Source organism: Zalophus californianus, chromosome 8, assembly GCF_009762305.2.
Source record: "Zalophus californianus isolate mZalCal1 chromosome 8, mZalCal1.pri.v2, whole genome shotgun sequence".
In the NCBI taxonomy this organism is placed as follows: Eukaryota; Metazoa; Chordata; class Mammalia; order Carnivora; family Otariidae; genus Zalophus; species Zalophus californianus.
In genome coordinates, this window is record NC_045602.1 from 61,622,827 (window position 1) to 61,644,180 (window position 21,354).

A 21,354-nucleotide genomic window follows, 5' to 3' on the forward strand; every position below is an offset into this window, starting at 1 on the left:
TGACAACTGCTCTGTGACACAGTTTTCTTGTTTGTAAATGGGAATAGTAAAAGCATCTGCTTCAGAGGATTGAGTGAAGTAAGGCATATATGCAGGCTTTGCACACTGCTGGTGTATTTCAAGCACTCAGCCTATCAGTGGCTACCACCACTATTGCCACATTGTTTGGCCAAGAACATTCAGTGGGTGGACTGTTTTCCTCAGGGAGAATGGGCATTAGAATTGACTCACCTAAGAGACAAAATCTTGGAAAATATTTTCAGCTTCTCATGTTCCCCAACAGGCATGTAAAATCTTCAAGGAAGAATTGAATGGATGAAGGTGTCATCCTCAGAACAGGCATCTGTATCCTCTTTGTACCCACCTCTAATTAGTCAATCCTGGTCTTCTGGGCTTACGGTGGCCACTCCTTTTGGCCAGAAAGTACCTTCCAGCCTATTCTACTTACCAATGCTGTGCTAATCTTCTGAAATCCTGCTTTAATCTTGCTGTTTGCCCTTTCTTCAGAACCTTCCACTATTCCATAAGGCCCTCTGTGCTGTCTTTACCTCCCCTTGCTCCCCTGTAGCCTGACTGGTCTTTTGTGTTCATCTCTACTTTTGTTCTTTGTTCTTACTGTTCTTTTCACCCAGAGGGCCGGGCCTGTGGATCTGAGTCCTACCTATTCATTAAGTGGCACCTCTTCCATGAAGCCTTCCCTGACAGCCTCAGCTCATTGTTCTCTTTCCTTCTCCTGAGCTACCACAGTCACTAGTGAGCATGAATTTGGTGCTATCTGGGGCTCTTTCTAAATTCATGAGCCCAGATCACAGATGCAGCTTCTGCAGTGCATAGCCATTTCACTGCTCTCTACTCAAGCCTCCTCCATGTCCTTTGCCTCCTACCTCTTTTTCACTGGCAACTTGGTCTCATAATTTGCAGGGAAGATAGTAGAAATCTTACACATACCTCCTCTTCTCTGTCTACTTTCCTGTGTCTTCGGCTGTGCTCTGCCTTCCCTCCTGTTGGGTCATGAGTCCATGCTCCTAACGAAGTCCAATCCTTCCCCTGTGCTTCAGCTCTCATCTCTTTGGCCTTCTCAAGACCTGCTCCGTGACTTCTCCCTCTTTAGGGGATCATTCTTAATCAGCCAGAAACATACTCTTGAAATTTACCTCTTAAAACTATATCTGCCTCTTGAGGCTACTTCTTCCTACAATTTCTCTGCTCTTTCTCAACAAACCAAGAAAAATCTGTCTATAATGACTGTTTATACTTCCCTGCCATACCTTTTTGTCCTCCACCCACCTCAGTTGGGTTCCAGCCTCACTATGAAACCCAAACTGCTCTTTTCAAGTTTATTGCTGATCTCAGTATTGCATCTCTGTCATCATCTTACTAAATTTCTTATAAATACTCCAGCCAGTTAACCATGCCCTCACTTTGAACATTTTCTTCTCTTGGCTTCCGTGACCCCTCATTCTTTTGGTCTTCTCCTACCTATTTCTTGTCCACTTCTTCGTGAAATCCTTTGCTGGCTCTGCCTTCTCGAATGGGAAGGTTAGACTCTACTAGGGTTCTCTTCTCAATCTGTACTCTATTCCTGGGTGATTCTGTCCAGGCAGACACCTTTAATTACAACATACATGCTGATGACTCCAGAATTTGTATTTCTAGTTTTAAATGCTCCCTTTAACTCTGGGCTCTTCCCTCCAATGACCAGCTGTGCCTCTCCACTTGTCTAACAGGTACCTCAGACCTAACTGTCAGCTCTGCCTCCCAAGCAGATCTGAATCAGCCCATTTCTCTTCATTTTCACTGCTGCTACCTGGTCTGTACCATCATCGTTTCTCTCCTGTACTACGGTAGTGGCCACCTAACTGGTCTCTACTTCTGTCCTTGTCCTCTATTGTCCATTCTCTACACAGTACCCAGACTGATATTTTTAAAATGTAAATTGTAGGTCTCCCCTCGTCAAAACCCTCCAGCAGCTTCCCACTGCATCCCTGCTACCAGGCCAGAGTGGTCTGGCTTCTGTGTGTCCCCAGCCTCCTCACGCGCCCTTCTTCCTCTGCACACTCTGCTGTGGTTCCCCCTCCCACCGTTCTTCTCCTTTAAGCTTGTTGCTGCTGGGGGCACCTGGGTGGCTCAGTCAGTTAAGTTTCTGCCTTCTGCTCAGGTCATGATCCTGGGGTCCTGGGATTAAGTTCCATGTGGGAATTCCCACTCAGCGGGGAATCTGCTTCTCCCTCTCCCTCTCCCTCTGCCCTCCACCCCCTGCCACTCATGCTCTCTCTGTCCCTCAAATACATAAATAAAATCTTAAAAAAAAAAAAAAAAAGCTTGTTGCCCCTGAGTATGCTCTGCCGTGGGGCTTTTATACTTGCTTTGTCCTCTTCTGGGGATGTTCTTCCTCTAGATCTGTATCCATGTTGTTTCCTTGTCATTGTTTCCAACTTCTTTGTTCCCTCTGTTCAGAAGGGAGATCATTTTTTATATTACCCTATTTTGATTTTCATTATAGCATATATCACTCCCTGATACTTTCTTGCTATTTGTTTGCTTGTTTATTGTTTTTTTTTCCCCAACAGAAAGAAAGCACTTTGAAAAGAGAGATCTTCATCTTGTTCATCACTGTTCCCATTACTTGTCACATAGAAAGAAGGTGCTCGATACATATTTTTGAGTGAATAAATGCTGACTACATATTGTTTTTATATTTCTGGTTTTGCCAGGGCTTGGAATGAAGGAAGTGATTGCCCTCTGAGAGCTAAGTTTTTGACATAGATCAGGGCAGGGATGAGGGCATTCTCTTCCAACAGGCAGATAGGCCAAGACTTGACTGTGAGGGACTGAATGTATTAACATACCCACCACAAGAATGCATCGATGAGAATGCATCAATGGATTGGCCAACCCCCAGAAACCTAGAAAAGGGAAAATCCTTGAAGCAAATGCTGCCATTGCCCCTGCAAGCACTGACCAGGAGCCTTTGCCACTCCAGTGCCATTGACAACACCATTCCTACTGTAAGATCAGAATATTTAGCTAGATGTGATTAAATACTCAGTTATTCAGACTGCTTTTTTGGAGTCCAGCTACACTATATCACCTTTTGATTATGTTTGGCCTCTATAGGCCTACCTATATGGGAAGGATGTGTTGGTCACATTGTTCTTTAAGTATCCAGTCCTCGGGACAGTTATTCCTCAGAGTGAATTACTAAAATGGCATCCTCTTCAGTGTATCACCTTGGTAAGCTTGATATGATGTAGGTCCTCCTCTGAGTGATTTATCTTTTGGGTGCTGACAAAGCCTGACCTCTGAGCCTTCATGACTGGGGCTTGGTACATTTACCAGGGAACAAAGGCCATTCTGGAAAACTATTGGGAAAATAGCCTGCTAACCTTTCCCCAGGTACACTATATCCACTTTTTATCATTTTTATCATTTCTATTCTTGCTGCCCTTTAATGCCTACAAAACATATTTCAAACCCTACTATGTGCTAAGTTCTTCCCTCAGCCCTGGAATACAACTATAAATACTGATAAGCTTTCTTTCTCTGCCTTGGAATTTAAAATCTAGTGGCGAAGACAAACCGTGTAAAGTAAACGAATAAATGAACAAGGCAGTTTTAGATAGTGATAAGTGCTATGAAAAAAGGGTGATGTGGTTGGGGGGTGGAGTGCACAACAGTGTTAGTTTCCAGAGTCAGAGAAGGTCTCTTTAAGAAGGTGACTTTGGGCTTGACATTGAATGGGAACCATGGCAAAAAAGCCATGGGAAAATCAGAGGGAGGAGTTCTACCTCTGGCCTCCCTAAGTAGAATGCCATATTTTGGCTGAAGATTGGGTGGAAGACACTATGTGGATCATAATCATGATACATATTTTCTGAACCCAAAATTGGGATACTTTCTGCTATGGGCTGAATTGTGTCCCCCACGAAATTCAAGTGTTCAAGTCCTAACCCTTGGGACCTCAGAATGTAACTGCATTTGGAAATAGGGTCTTTAAAGAGGTGAACTAAGTTAGAATGAGGCCATTAAGGTGGGCTGTAATCTAATATGGCTGGTGTCCTTATAAGAAGAGGAGATTAGGACACAGACCTGTACAGAGGGAAGATCATGCAAAGACACAGAGAGAAGCCAAGAATCGAGGCCTCAGAGGAAACCAGCTCTGCTAACACTTTAATGTTGGACATCTAGCTTTTAGAACTGTGGGGAAATAAATTTCTGTTATTTAATCCAGCAAGTCTCTGATGTTTTGTTACGGTAGCCCTACCAAACTGATATACTGTCAAAAGAGAAAAGTATTTGAGATTGGGACAGTCTCAGAGAATCCAAACCAAATGGACACCAACCATCTCAGGCCAGTTCTGCTGAAGGTTTGTCTCTAGGCCCAAGCTATGGCAGCAACATTGATAACAGCAACCTTCCCCTCCCTATGAGACCACTAGCTCCATTCCTGCCAGTGTGCAGCATTTGTGAAGCAGCAACCACCTTTGCCCACGAGCACCCTTCCCAGGATTTGAACCACTGACCTTACCATTATGAATCAATCAGATCATAGACAAGAGATTTTTCTTGCATGCCCAGACTGTGTATAATTAACTGTGAGTTACAATAATAATAATGATGATGATATGAAGTGCTTAAGGGCCTTTGGAATTTGAGGTCTATAAAAATATAACATTATTATTGTCATTACTATGATCAGGTACAGATACCTGGATAAAAAGGCCATTTCTCACTAGTGTAATAATATATGACCATAAAAGTACCTAAAAAATTTTTATTTTCCCCCTTTAGAAATAGGACCATCAAGTCATTATCATAATAATTGAATTATCTTAAAAATTCTGTCCAGGATCTGCATTTAGGTGTATATTGCCTTTTTTCATGGTGCACGTTCTCACTGGCTCCCATTAAATGGCTATGAAGACTGGGCCTTTGGCACTTTGTCTTGGAGACAAGACATTGGGAACATCTGTTTTGGAAAAAGGAAGCCATCTATAAAATAAAATCAGCTAATGGCACACCTACCTACAACAAGCAAGTTTCAAAAGTGGAGTTCAGGCCATGCGTGCTTTACCTGGAGAGCGTGTTCTGTGAATAATGAGAATTTTATTAGTTGAAAATATAATAAAATTCTGAGCCAATTTGAAGGGCGTGTGTAACAGGTGGGGCAGATGTTCAGTGGTCATGAAATATTTGGGAGCTGTCTCCATAGGGGCAAAAAGAAGGCCTAAAACCATGGGACTTTTTTCCTCCTTCCTTCCTTCCTTCCTTCCTTCCTTCCTTCCTTCCTTCCTTCCTTTCTTCCATCCCTTCTTTCTTCTCTTTGCCAAAAATTCAGAGATTTATTTATTTTTTTTAAGATTTTTTTTTTTTTATTAGAGAGAGGGCACCAGTAGGGGAAGAGGGAGGGGGAGAGCAAGGAGAGGGGGGAGGGGGAATCGGACTTCCCGCTGAGAAGGGAGCCGAACGGACACCTGGGGCTGGATCCTGAGGCTCTGAGATCGTGACCTGAGCTGAAGGTAGATGTTTAACCGACTGAGCCACCCAGGTGCCCCTGATTTTAAGAGATTTTTAAAGGAATTTAGAAGTAAAATCTCCCAATAAGTATCTTTAAATCAGCTCCCTCCCAGGACAGGGAAACTGAGGTTAAGTGGGCTGCCCAACTCAAAATGAAACAAAACTGTCCTCCTCTCCTACCCCCTGCCCCGACCTCTTCTCTCTTCTTCAACCCTACCAGATTTTGCTCACAGGCCAAATAAGGAACAGAATAAAGCAGATTGCAGAGGAGTCTTTTGGAGCTCAAAGCAGACTCTAAGGAAGTGTGGTATTTCTGAAAAATCTTAATGTCTCACTGGTGACTTCGGTACCTGGGGGCTTGTGAAGAGAGTGAAGCTAGAAACAGAGTAATTCAGTTATAGGAGGCTGTGCGAGCTACACAGAAAGTCTAGTGGAGACAGGCTACTCACTCAAGTGTGCCCATGAAGGGAGCAGCAAAGTTGTGAAGACTCTTGGTCCAGAGTATTTGGGAGTCTCTTTGTTGCCAAGCCTTACTGAAAGTTCCTTTCATTTCACTGATCTTCAGTGTGGTCATCCATAGAACAGCCTTAACATGATATTTGTACAAGTAAAGCAATGAGAAACAAACTTGCACCCTGTCCTCAAAATATTCCGTCAAACCAAACCTGAAAATCTGAAAACTAAGTAAATTAACTGGTTGAGAACAGATTTTCAGCTGGTCATTTAACATCATAGAGAACCTAAGAAACCAAGTGTTTGACTGAAGTTACATTTTTTTCCCCCTACTGACCACAAACTGGTTGGTATGTAGACATATAAGCTCTGGCTCTGAATACCTTTGAGTGCCATGTTACTCCAAGTCTAAACCCCTCTGCTTTTCAAGGCTCTCTGTTGACAGGCCTTACCTTACTTCTCGGACTTAATTTCTCACTACTTCCTGGTATTCACTTTTGTGTCATACTGGTGTTTTCTCCTCATTCCCATCTCTGGACTCATGTTCATGTGGCTCACTCTTCCTGAGGTAAGCTCAGTGCCCCTAACAGTGTCTCTAACCATTCGTCCATCCGTCCATCCATCCATCCATCCATCCGTCCATGTCTTGAATATTAGGCAGTATGTGTCAGATGTACAAGTCTCTCTTGGGGGGGTACAAAGGACTTAGGCAGAATCACTCCCTTCTTGACCTCTGTGACTTTTTCGGCCTAAAAGGGGCAGGGTGGGAGATACTCATTCAACACCAAAATAAGTTGATAAATGCTATACTGATTTATCTTATATGTCACCATTTTCTGTTCTGTTCTCAGCTTTGTAGAAAGCCCCTTCCTGGCATTCCTGAGGCTCCTCAACTGTCCCCTGTATGCTCACACCTATGTTGGGTCGGCTAATGGGGTATCTACTCATTATTTCTCACTTTCTTCTGGTTCTGCATTGGCCACTAGGTGAGCTTTGACCTCTGGGCTCTGCTGCCTGCTGCTGGATGCCACCCCTCTATAGATGTCATCCTCACCTCTGCCTTCTTTGGCCATAGATGCTTCTTCAACTGTAGCCTGTGGTGCAGATGCCACCAAGCATGCATTGATAGAGCAACCCAAGACAGTTGTCCCCCAGCGTCTCACAGAGGTTTACGAGGGAACAGAACTTTTAGATTTTACTCATCTTTTCCTTGAGATACAGACACGAGTCCATCAGGGGCTAGGGTTGACATAGCTATCCTACCTTGCTTGGTGACTCCTGCCCCAACGATGAAGGCTGTTTTGTCTGATTCTGTCTTCCCTTAGGAGAAATTCTAACCCAAGAAGGTCCTGCGCCACTTGTTCATTAGATATCCCCAAACATACCTGATTCCCAGCTGTGGGCTCAGCCTGGGCTCAATCCAGAACTCTTTGCTACTTTGGTCACACCCTAAGGATTGTGGGGGTAGAAAAAGGACATTTCCTGTGAGGGTGGGGGAAAACATCAGTGAGGGGGTAATACAGAATGTTTAGGAGGATGAATCACTAGATGGGGAATGGGGGAGATCAGCTCAGGCAGAAGGAGCGGTATGCTTGAAGGCCCAACAGTCCAGAAGAGCATGGGATGAAGTAGCCCCGGGCTGGGCCGCAGGCTGTGTTTTAGGAAGAGGGTCTAAGTGAGGCTGGAGGTTAGACTGCAACCAGACCTTGAAGGCTCTGATAGCCTATTATAAGGCATTTGGACTTTGTAAGTATGGGCTTCACGGCAAAGCAGTCAATAAATAGTTGTTGAATTTAAAATGCCTGGCTTTGTACCATGATTCAGGTTCTATTACATATACAGATTCATTCTTGGTATAAGTTCCTTAACTGTATTTCTTTCAGTGTATGAGCTTTATTTTTTCCAGTTTTACCCTAAGATCCTGATGTTAATACCTTGTAGAAGAAAAATTAACGAACTTAAATTTACTTCTTGTGTACCTTGGTTTCCCAACAAATGGAAGAAGGCTTTCCTAATTCCTGGATTTTATTTTATCTATCTATCTATCTATCTGTCTATCTATCTATCTATCTATCTATCTATCATTTATTTTTAATTTTTTGATTTTAAAATTCTACAGGAAAAAAATGGTCAAAACCAAAATGTTTAGCCCTGAATGGTAATTTTGTGTACACTGAGTAACTTTCAGGTTCCTCCAGGTGGCATGATGAGGCCCTTTCAGTCTTCGTCTTGAGTGGGGCCCAATGCATTTGACTTATCTTCATATCTCAGATCAGACGAAGGGAGGTAGACCTCTTAGTCTCAGGCTAGAGCTATAATTCAAGTAATTAGCATTTGTTGATTATTTTATCTCTTCATTATTGATGATGCCCTTGAGGCTAGGGGTCCGGGCCTTCTACTTCTTTTGTTACTCCCACATGAACCAGCACAATATTCAGTACCTGGTTAGTCCTCGGAAAAGACTCATTTAATCAGGGGAGGTAGATTGTGGGACAAAGCAGAGGCCCGGAATACTGGAAAATACAAGGGTTTTGGACTCAACTAGGGCTGAATATGGCTTTGCTGGTTATTAGGTATGTGATCCTGGGTACTTTAATTTGTCTGTTTCAATGTCCCTATCTAGGAAGTAGACATGATAATATCTAACACATAGATCTAACAGGAAAATTTAGTAAGATGATATATGAACAGTGTTGGGCACATAGTAAGCCCTCGACTACTTAATACCCAATAAATAAATGAATAGAAACAGAATCCAGAAATTCCACAATGAACCATAGAGATAAGAACAACAATATTCCCCTTTCTCAGAAATTGTCCCCTGTGTTTCTAAAACAAACTCTTTATGGTTTTGATTTATTCAGAGCTCAATCTTGTTTCTTTATGTTGCATGGAGAAAATCCTTCTACTTTCCTGTTCAGTACTGAGTAATCCTATCAGACTCCACATAGCCCTTGTCCCTCAACTCAGTAGAGGCACCATTCTTAAACTCCTTTTGGGAAAGCTGAGCTGGAGGAGGAAGGAAAATAAGCACCCCCGGGTAGTCCTGGAGAAGACATGAGTGGTATCCAGGCAGTACCGGTCGTTTCTGTGTCAGGTCTCTTCTTGGGACGGCAGTAACAATCAGATCTACTCCTTGAACCCACACTTGTGGGAAGGGAGGGTGAGACCTCGGTACACATTGTGAAAGCCACCCTGGGACTCGTTGCCTTGATCATCCCCCATGAGCTTAGTTGGTATTAGGTTTTGTAACTTTCTGTCTTGAATCCTAATTTTTGAACAGTTTTGCTCTTCAAATGGACTTGCAGGGATCTGCAGTAAAATGCAGCTCAGTTCTGGTATCTGGGATTCTGCCCTTGGGACTTCCTTGTCCATTCTGGGATTTGTTCTCAGCCAGCGCTTGCTTCATAGCCCCAGGGGACTGGGGCTCCTGCTGTCCCAGAGCACCTGTCCAGGACAAGCAAATTTGGACTGAAGAGTGCGTGATTTAATGTTTTACCCCTCCCAAGAGGTATGGAAGCCACCCTAACTTCATTTTAACAAATACGTGTCAAGCTTCTGTGTTACTCAGGCTGGGTGGTACAGATACAAAGTTAAAGACAAGGTGGAAAGTTCTGACACTGCCGTCCAGGAGTCAGGTGGGAAAAAAATAGTCATATATAAATAATTAATTTCAAAATATGTAAAAAGTGTATGTGTATGTATGTGTGTGCGTGCACCTGCACCCTGAAAAAAGGCATTAATTTCGCCCAAAGGACTTCTAGATGACCCGGGGAGAAATTACAGTGTGTGACGACTAGAACTGGGACCTCTGAGGGTGGATCCCCAGGAGCCCTGAAGGCAGAGGCCGGGCTGCCTCTTGTCTCCTGGGTAGGAGCACTGGACGTGTTGGCAAACCCAGGGTTTCCCCATCATTAACTGAGCATATAAAAGCGAGGGCCTGCCTGCCCCCTCCCTCACCAGGAGGGTGGAGAAAGGTTCCTGAGAATATGAAGTCACTTCCATGGGCTGGCAAGGAGCCATCTGCTGCCACTGCTGCGGCAGCACCCACATTAACTCTCTGGGTTCCTGTGGTGGTGTTAAGTCCAGGCCATGGCAGAACACTGGCAGCAAGTCAGGACACCTGGGTTCTAGGGAAACTCTGTGCCTATTTTGGAAAGGCATGTAACCCTTCAGAGCCTTAGTTTCCTGTTCTTGAATTGGATGACACCTGCACTCTCAGCTCTGCAGATAAAAATGAGATTGTAAGTGTGAAAGCAATTGGAAAAATAACACTAGTGCCCTGCAATAAAGTTTTATCAATAGTTAATCAAAAAGCATTTACTGAGCAAGTATCTGTTGTGTACCCAGAATTTGGCCAAGTATTACACAGAGCTCATTGGTTCAGTAGATTTCTAGTAGTGAAGTATTTTTTCTAATTCATCTGGTACAGAGAGCTTGTCGGCAAGGAGTGCACATAGTAGCGAAGAGAATGGCTTGGCTATCAGAGCTTGCTGCAGTTTTCTCACTGATTAGCTAGCTGTGTGATATTGTCTTCATTGCTTTGAGCCTCAGTTTCCCAATCAGTAAAATAAGGTTTTCTACTGATCCCTCTTTCCCCTACCTTCCAGCTATATCCTTTCTTCTGTGGTGTTAGAATGGGGCTCCGTAAACCAAGGCACATTCACATTAAAAAAAAAAAAGTCTGTAATAATAAATTAATGTGCTGATTCTTTGGTGGACAGTTTAGCCCATAGGAATGACTCTTCAGTGTTTGAATATCAGATAGGTACCATAGGCTGATGGGGGAGTTATTTGGGAGCAGGCAGTTGTAAAGCTAGCCTTACTAGCATCTTCCCCTTGAGGGACCATGGTGGGGGTATTAAGCAGATAAAAAGGTATAGAGTCTCACCCTACATGGCAGTTGCTTTGCATGATAGTAAGTCAGCTCTGCTGGCTTCTTCTAAAAGGAGGCCAGTAGGAAAAATCTCCCAGGCAGAGTCTAGAAATACCTTATATTTGTATTCACATTTAGTTTTTAAAAAAGCACTTTCACTTGCATTATCTCACTGATCTTTGTAACCAGCGTGTGCATAGTTATTTATACTTGCCATCCTGTTTAGTAGAGGAAGGAAAACACATAACTGATTTGACATCACAGAGTAGGACAGTGGCACAGCTGAAACCAGAAGCCAGATGATGTCACTTCGGGTCTACTGCTCTCTATGTGACCCTCACCTTGGGAGAAATGAATGTGTCCCAGAGGGGACCCACAGCCCCCCTCCCCCACCTTGTTCCTTGACTATAGGGGATTAAATACCTTTGTGCATTGCTTAGAATAAGGATGAAAACTTTTAAGAGGACAGGCATTGCCATATGGTAGGTACTCAGTAGACGTTTGTGAATCAATAAATAGAGCTTCCATACATAACTGTGCTTGAGAAAAACCCTGGGGTAGACCCAGCGGTTAATGTGGTAGATACCTCTTCTTTTTTTCTTGCCCCTCCACCCCCCATCTCCCCCCACTTCTGAGTTTGCCTGCAAGTAGAGCAAAGGGAAAATTCTCTTATCCAGGGACTCCATGTGTGTCAACTTGATTGCCTGAAAATTCAGTTCTATGATTTAGATAGAGGCTTAACATTCATGTTACAGAAGGGAGGGCTAGGTATCAAGCAGATACACTTTGCACATAGACTACATATGTGGTGTCACCCAGGGTGGTACTACGAAGGCACAGAAGATGGAACTCCCCCCGCCCCAAAAAAACCTTACCATCTCTTTGGGAAGACGAGGCATGCTCTAATACTAATTTCTGCTAGTGTAGAACTACTACTTAACTATCTAATGTTAGTAACAAAATATGAAAACAAAGCCTATATCTGTGTAATTTACTATTTTAGCACATAAAACACAGTGAAGCAAGTGTGTGTGTGTGTGTGTGTGTGTGTGTGTGTGTGTGTGTAGAAGGAGTACATCAGATAAGCCTGTTTTGTGAGATATGATCAACATCAACATGAAACATTTTTCTCTGTGATGGTTAATTTTATGTATCAACTTGGCTAGGCCATAATATTCAGAATATTTGGTCAAATATTATTCCAGATGTTTCTCTGAGTATTTTTTAAAGATTTTATTTATTTATTTGACAGAGAGAGCGACAGTGAGAGAGGGAACACAAGCAGGGGGAGTGGGAGAGGGAGAAGCAGGCTTCCGGCCGAGCAGGGAGCCCGATGCAGGGGCTTGATCCCAGGGCCCTGGAATCATGACCTGAGCCGAAGGCAAACGCTTAAGGACTGGGCCACCCAGGCGCCCCTCTGAGTACTTTTTAGATGAGATTAACATTTACATGAGAAGACTGAGTAAAACAGATTATCTTCTATAGTGTGGGTGGGCCTCATCAACAGTTGAAGGCCTTAATAGAAAAAAAGACTGATCTCCCATGGGGAAGAGGGAATTTAGCTAGCATACTGCCTTTGAACTTCAGCTATAATAGCAGCTCTTCTCTAGGTCTTCAGCCTAATGGTCTATATCATTCAGATTTTGGACTTGCCAACCTTCATGATTCCTTAAAATAAATCCCTCTATATAAATATATCTATGCCTGTATCTATCTCTCTCTATATAGATACAGATATATATACACATACATACACACACACACACACACACACACATATCCTATTGGTCCTGTTTCTTTGGAGAACTCGTCTTCTTGCTGTCGTTAGAATACCCAGTCTTATATAATAATCTGGAGTCCTGTTATGATACAAGGTCACATCTCTCCGTGTAGGGTGATGGCCCTTTGTGCGTTGTATATTTGTGGTGGGGTGGGAGGTGGGGGGAATTTCTAGACACATCTTCTCTCTTTCTTGGTAATTTTCTCTGCCCTCTGGCTGGCTGCTGTGATTGACTCCTCCAGGGTTAGCACAGGGGGAGGGAGGAGAGAGTAGAACATGAAAAGTCCTGGTGGGAACTGTACTGTTGTAAGATGAATCTCTGGGTCTGGCTGATGTTTCAGCTCGTTCTTTTCCTTTCATGGGCACTTTCATGGGGACTTCAGAAGCTCCAGACCCTGTGGCTAGAGTGGCTCCTGGCATGGGTGATGCCCTTCCTTTGGCCTACTGGTACCACCAATCCCCTTTTCTCCAGGGATCAAGTCGGCACAGGATCCTGGTCCCCTTGGGTAGGACTTAAAATGGCTCTAGGCTGGCTTTGTCTCCTGTGGAGTCTCCATTGGGTTAATAACATACAGTAATACAGCACTGAGCTTGTGCCAGATACTGTTTCAAGCCCTCTGCATATATGAACTTATTTCATTCTTACAGTGATTTTATGAGGTAGGTCCTTTTATTATCTCTGTTTTACAGAGGAAGAAAGTGAACCTCAGAGAGGTTAAACAGCTTACTCAAGGCCACAAAGCTGCTAAGTTTCAGAGTTTCAGACCTAGGCAGTCTGGCTCTGGAGTATGTGCTTTTAAGGCAGGTTACTGTGCTCTAGCGGAAATGTGGATGTGCTTTGACCTGCCATATACCCTTCTCGGTGGAACCACTTGCTTAGCCTGCCTCTTGCTTTCTAGATTTCCTGATGTCCTCTCTGTTCCCAAACCTCAGGGGCCCCATATCAGCTGTCTAAATGATCTCATTGGAATCTCTCCCGCCTCAGCCCTGCCCCAACAACAAGGTTTGAGTTGGGGGAATGTCCTTGTTTTTTCTAAAGGAAAATTTTCCCACAAAATCTTTTTTCTTCCTGTAGTCTTTTATATTTTCCAAGTGGGTAAGGGACTTAAGAGTCATGATTCCAATTATAGTTCACTTCTTTTGAAAATTCTGCATAGGTTGGTCTAGTACCTCATTTTGGATTTTCTGATCTATGGTATTTTGGTGTCTTTATTGAAACTGCCATTTTTATATCTTATTATAGATACATATGTGTAATATATATAAAATCAAATGTTTTAAATACATGGTGGTCTTGCTTTCTCAAAGAATCCCCTTTTAATATAGAAATCATGATTGTGATGTATCTAAGTACATATAACTGACTATGGTATGAAACAATACACTATATCTTCTTTTTAAATCTTGTTTGTTCTTAGATATATAGTTTTCTCTCCTTCCATTACTGTCTTTATCCTCTTTCCCATTTCGCACAAGCTTACACATTTTAAAGCCCAAGGTCATGGGTATTAATCACTTAATTTCTGTCCATTTCCAAGGTGTTTTCTTAATGGCGCTCTTCCGGTTTTTCCCAGATTCCCCTGGGATGGGGTGGGATCTTGGGGGTCCATGGTCCTAGTCCTTGTGTAGGGGTTCTGGATGTTGTAGGGCTTTTGTTCCCATTCTCCAGTGCTGACCTTCACTGAGAGGGAGGAGACTCATGCATATGTAGGTAGATATCCTAGCCCACATACCCATGTTCCCTGTCCACATAGTGCACATATCTACCTCCTCTGAGAATATCCCATCCCCTTAGGCCTAGGGGTGTGCATATTGGTGACGTAATCTGTCTTCAGGAGGTGGAGGACTCTGGAGACAAGCCCGGGCTACTTGGGCAGCCCGTGGTGCATATCGTGCTGTCCTAACTTGCCCCCCAGCGGTGATACCATCCCTATGGGTTTAGACATTTATAGCCTTGGTAGATCAAGGTAGAAAAGTGGCCTGGGAATCTAGCCTTGGCAGGTTGGGAGGATTCAGATAACCAAATATTTTGCGTACTACCTGTGGAAAGCTGTGATGCAAAGAAGAGAGGAGGCAGAAAATTAAGGAGAGACCACAGAGGTTTCCATATGATGAGTTTTATTATTTCTTTCTTATTTTTAAAGTTGTTCCGTGAAATGAGTTGAGCTCATGGAAAATTGTTCAGCTACAGGACTGCTCTGGAAAAACCCATCTTGGCCCTAGTGGGCCTTCTAGTTTTAAGAGACTTTATTCACATGTCTAGACAGGTTAACTTGAAGTTAACTATCTTATTTCACAAGAACCAAGCTCCCAATCCATTAACATTTTTTATTACCCCACATATATCCTAAGGCTTAAAAGATTCAGGGAAGGAGGTCAACATAATTTTTTAAATGATTGAGAGGCCTGGGATGGTAAAAATCTCAAGTCAGGATCTTTGGCTGGAGAACGTGTGGACTGTGCTAGAATTTGACTCCTTCCAAATCTCTCATGTGGAACGTCTGATAGACACTTTACATCTCTGATTTCCTTGGCCACTCATTTTCTTCTTCACTCTCTATCCCTAGTTTGTCTCTTCTTCTAGGTTTTCACTGAAGCTGAAATGATTAAGGAGGCTTTTTGAGTGTTTTAAACACATTTGCATGTTGGTATCAGCAGAAAGGTCAAGGTTGGACTGAAGTTTCTCTTATGCAGCCCTTACGGGGGTGAAAAAAACAGGACTTTTGGCTTTTTTTTGGAAGGAAGGGAGTGAGGACCATCTGATGCCCAGAGGGAGCACTGCTTACTGTCTGCAAGGGGTTATGCCTCCTAATATTAATGTAGGGTCTCTGGCTGTAATCATAAACCTTGAGGAGGTAGAGGACTATGTCCATCCTAATTGCCCTGTTAATTATTACCAATGTTGAGACCAGTGCTGATAGCTTAATTTTATTTGTTTTTATTTTTTTCTATTTTACTTGTTTCTTTTTTTATTTTATTTTATTATGTTAGTCACCATACAATACATCATTAGTTTTTGATGTGGTGATCCACGATTCATTGTTTTTGTATAACACCCAGTGCTCCATGCTGTATGTGCCCTCCTTAATACCCATCACCAGGCTAACCCAGCCCCCACCCCCCTTCCCCCTAAAACCCTCAGTTTGTTTCTCAGAGTCCATAGTCTCTCATGGTTCATCTCTCCCTCCGATTTCCCCGCCTTCATTTTTCCCTTCCTTCTCCTAATGTCCTCCATGCTGTTCTTTGTGTTCCACAAATAAGTGAAACCATATGATAATTGACTTTCTCTGCTTGACTTATTTCACTTAGTGTAATCTCCTCCAGTCCCATCCATGTTGATGTAAAAGTTGGGTATTCATCCTTTCTGATGGCTGAGTAATATTCCATGGTATGTATGGACCACATCTTTATCCATTCATCTTTTGAAGGTCATCTCGCCTCTTTCCACAGTTTGGCTATTATGGACATTGCTGCTGTGAACACTGGGGTGCATATGACCCTTCTTTTCACTACATCTGTGTCTTTGGGGTAAATACCCAGGATGCAATTGCTGGGTCATAGGGTAGCTCCATTTTTAATTTTTTGAGGCACCTCCACACTGTTTTCCAAAGTGGCTGTACCAACTTGCTTTCCCACCAACAGTGTAAGAGGGTTCCCCTTTCTCCACAACCTCTCCAACATTTGTTGTTTCTTGCCCTGTCCATTTTTGCCATTCTAACTGGTGTTAGATGTGGTTTTGATTTGAATTTCCCTGATGGCTAAGGATGATGAACATTTTTTCATGTGTCTGTTAGCCATTTAAATGTCTTCTTCGGAGAAGTGTCTGTTCATGTCTTCTGCCCATTTTTTGACTTGATTATTTGTTTTTTGGGTGTTGAGTTTGAGAAGTTCTTTATAGATCTTGGATACCAGCCCTTTATCTGTAGTGTCATTTGCAAATATCTTCTCCCATTCTGTGGGTTGCCTCTTTGTTTTGTTGACTGTTTCCTTTGCTGTGCAGAAGCTTTTTATCTCGTTGAAGTCCCAAAAGTTCATTTTTGCTTTTGTTTCACTAGCTTTTGGAGATGTATCTTGAAAGAAGTTGCCATGGCTGATGTCAAATAGGTTATTATTGCCTATGTTCTCCTCTAGGATTTTGATGGATTCCTGTCTCACATTGAGGTCTTTCATCCATTTTGAGTTTATCTTTGTGTATGGTGTTAGAGAATGGTCGAGTTTCATTCTTCTGCATGTGGCTGTCCAATTTTCCCAGTGCCATTTATTGAAGAGACTGTCTTTTTTCCATTGCATATTTTTTCCTGCTTTGTCGAAGATTATTTGGCCATAGAGTTGAGGGTCCATATCTGGGCTCTCTATTCTGTTCCATTGGTCTATATGTTTGTTTTTGTGCCAGTACCATGCTGTCTTGGTGATCACTGCTTTGTAAAATAGCTTGAAATCGGGCAACGTGATGCCCCCAGCTTTGTTTTTCTTTTTCAACATTTCCTTGGTGATTTGGGGTCTTTTCTGATTCTATGCAAATTTTAGGATTGTTTGTTCCAGCACTTTGAAAAATGTCATTGGAATTTTGATAGGGATGGCATTGAAGGTCTAGATTGCTCTGGGTAGCATAGACATTTTAACAATGTTTATTCTTCCGATCCATAAGCATGGAATGTTTTGCCATCTTTTTGTGTCTTCTTCAATTTCTTTCATGAGTAGTCTGTAGTTCCTAGAGTATAGATCCTTTACCTCTTTGGTTAGGTTTATTCCGAGGTATCTTATGGCTTTTGGTGCTATTGTAAATGGAATCGTTTCTCTAATTTCTCTTTCTGCAGTTGCATTATTAGTGTATAAGAAAACGACTGATTTCTGTGCATTGATTTTGTATCCTGCCACATTACTGAATTGCTGTTTGAGTTCTAGTAATTTGGGGGTGGAGCCTTTTGGGTTTTCCACATAAAGTATCATGTCATCTGCGAAAAGAGAGAGTTTGACTTCTTTGCCAATTTGAATACCTTGTATTTCTTTTTGTTGTCTGATTGCTGTTGCTAGGACTTCTAGTACTATGTTGAACAATAGTGGTGAGAGTGGGCATCCTTGACATGTTCCTGATCTTAAGGGAAGGGTTCTCAGCTTTTCCCCATTGAGGATGATATTCGCTGTGGGTTTTTCATAGATGGATTTTATGAACTTGAGGAATGTTCCCTCTATCCTTATACTCTGAAGAGTTTTAATCAGGAAAGGATGCTGTATTTTGTCAAATGTTTTTTCTGCATCAATTGAGAGGACCATACAGTTCTTCCTTCTTGGATGAGCTTCTTGTTGTTTTCTGATGTAGTTGGTAGAGCAAAGATATTGGTAAACATCACTTTACATTATAAATGTGTCTTAAAGGGCATGGCAGTTATTTAAAAATAAAATCAAACAAATGTTTTAAATACATGGTGGTCTTGCTTTCTCAAAGAATCCCTTTTTAATATAGTAAATTCCTTATCCATTTTTTTGAAAAATAAATATTTTTGGCTATTTTTATGAAAACGAGTCTTGCCTCCTCTCTAGTATTCTAGTTTACCTTCATGCAGTTCATTAGGGACATAACATACATTTTGGGGTTAAAATGAAAATGTATTAATCAAATCACATTTTAACTTTGACTTCAGTTTTGGTTTTTGAAGTGTGTTTGTATGGAAAAAATGTCTAAGTAATAAATCTTCATGTAAGGTGTAAGAATCACTACATTTTTAAACTTGCAAACCATGTGCATTAATGGAAAGACTTTTTTTTTTGTTTTTTGAAGAGAAAGGAGAGTGACCTTTGGATTCATAGCACTGGCTTAGATTCCAGTTTCTCCATGTGTTCTGTGGCCTTGAGTAAATTGCTCAACCTCTCTGAGCTTTGTCTCCTTCAGCTGCAAAATGGGACTAACCTGATTCCAGTCACGTGGTTGAAGCCACCATGTAATACTGGCCTCTGTAAAGCAGAGAGCTGTGAAAACGGATTGACCCGTCTGCCAGTGGCGGAAGAACTCCAGCTTCCAGATCCAGGGTTATCCTTAGATGGTCTGAGACAGATATGGGCATCTTCCACTCCATGCAGCTGTAGGTGACTGAACATGTCTTTTCCTTTAAAAAAGAGGGAGTCATCATTCTGTAGGGGAGTTATTATTCACCTTGTTTTAGGAGAACCAGTAAATGAAACTAATTACAAAACCAAAAAGAAAGTTTAAGAGAAATGTATTTAAAGCTTTTAAATAACTTCCCTGAGTTCTCACATATTATTTGGTTGAAATAAACACTAAGGGGATGGAAAAGTCCTGAGAAGAAAGGGAAAAAAAAAATTTTTTTTTAAAGATTTTATTTCTTTGACAGAGAGAGACACAGCAAGAGAGGGAACACAGCAGGGGGAGTGGGAGAGGGAGAAGCAGGCTTCCCGCCGATCAGGGAGCCCGATGCGGGGCTCGATCCCAGGGCCCTGGGATCATGACCAGAGCCGAAGGCAGATGCTTAACGACTGAGCCACCCAGGCGCCCCAGAAAGGAAATATTTAAAAAGGGGCCATGAATACCTCAGTCATTATACCATAGACATGATTTAGCTGAAAAGTCCTTTTTGAGATGTGTCTTTGATGTCCGTTGATATTGCTATTGACAGATTTTATGAAATGGTCAAATCGTGACCACTCCATGGAGTTTATATCTTGTAGCTTGGTTATAAAATCCATCTCAGAAGGACTTTTGTCTGTACCCTTGCATCTGCTGCCACCACTTCTGATCCATACAATGCATTTGGGTTTTGAGTCTCTTGGGAGAATGTTGGTATGGCGATTCAGCTTGGCATTCTTCATGATCTTGACCTCTCAGTCTCCTTTGGTTCTGGGAGCCAGGGTCAGGGAATCAGAACCCACCCATGGCAACTGATAAAAGTTTACTGGTTTCCAGGGCATCTGGCTGGCTCAGTCAGTAGAGAACATGACTCTTGATCTCAGGGTCATGGGTTTGAGCCCTATGCTGGCTGTGGAGATTACTTAAAACAAAACAAACAAGCAAGCAAAAAAGTTTACTGGTTTCTGAGTGAAATGAGGCTTCCTGAGGTTCTGGGCACTGATCACAGTGAGGATGGGTGCGAAGAGCAGAGCGTGCCTGGACAGCAGCTGCTTTCCAGGATTGGAGGTAAAGGTGGAACCTCTACATTAGGGTTTCTAAAAATTTGGTGTTGACCTGTTAGTGGGCTATAAAATCAATTTTATGAGTTGAGGCCATCATTTCTAAATAATTGAAGAAGATTAGAATAGCAAATAGAGTGCATTGTATGTGGGGTAAGGATAAGTATTATTTCCTGAAATTTTATTTATGTGTGTGTGCGCATATATATGTGTGTGTGTGTGTGTGTGTGTGTGTGTGTGTGTGTATCCATATATGTATACACATACATATTCTGCATTGAAATATAATAGAGAATGTTTTCTTTTAGGATGTGGCAAAATTTCTTTTAGGATGTAGCACGTGGCAAAAAATGTTCAACTGTTACTACTTTTCATGACCAAAAAAAAAAAAAACCAATTAAAGATTCATAATCCACGGAGTGATTTTACAAAGACACATAGGTACACACATACTTTTATGTGCGCGCACACACACACACACACACACACAGAGTTAACTGCTTTTCCCCAAAGCAACACACAAACCTGGCATCTTAAATTGCAAATATAAATAAAACCTGGTTGAAACTACCTCCTCCTTGGTTTTATAAATCCAAGGCAGTCTAGGGAATTAGAATAGGTCTGTTCTGTCCCATGGCAAAGGCTGGAGTGGATATTGGGATCCATTATTGGGCTGGAAAAAGACTGTGGCTTGGTAAACTGACGTCTAAAGGGAGGCATTCTTGAGGCTCTGTCTGGTCATCCTGGAGCCAGAAAAAGGGACCGAGATAAAGAGAAGGATTTTAAGGAAAACTGCAAGTATCAAACATTGCTGTCCTTAACATACCAACCCAGAGCAAGCTGTGGAAGTAGATAATGAAGGACAAAGAAGAAGAGCTCTCCTTGCAATCAGTGGCGTCATTTCTGTAAATTTCTAGATGAGGCATTCATGCCAGGACCCGTCTGCCTAAATGCTACCGTGCTGGACCTTGTGAATGTGGCTGGCTGAAGCTGCTGATGCTGTAATTAATCTGAAAGATATCTACACTGAAAGAAGAGAAGGATGCTTAGCCTGGTCCAATGGCGTATGTCAATGAATAAAGGGATGAAGCTAAGAGAAGGTAAAATTGGGCTGAATATCAAGGAAAAAAATTACCTAACAGAAAGGTCTATTAGATAGTGGAGTGGTCTCTCCAGGGGGACAGTGGCAGGGCCGGTGGTGCTGGAATCGTTTACAAGTTGGCTGTTGAAAGCCCCTGAGAATATGCTGTGGGGAACAGGACTGAGTTGACAAGAGTGGACAAGATGACCTCAAAGGTCTTTTCCATCTTTAGTATCTACGATTTTGTGATTGTATACTCTCACTGAAACATTCCAGCTACAGCTACTCTCTGGGGCCTGAAACACTTGGAATAATTGTTAGTAAGATATCCAGCGATGAAACAGTTTTGAGGGAACCATTCGTTCTTGGCCATCTTTTTCCATTCAAAACTGGGCTGGAGAGAAATGAACAAGATAAAGGAAACAAGGAAGGAATTGGAGTTTATTGTTCTCAAAAGTATTATTTTAGTCTGTATTCACTCACAGTATTTGATCAAATGCAAAA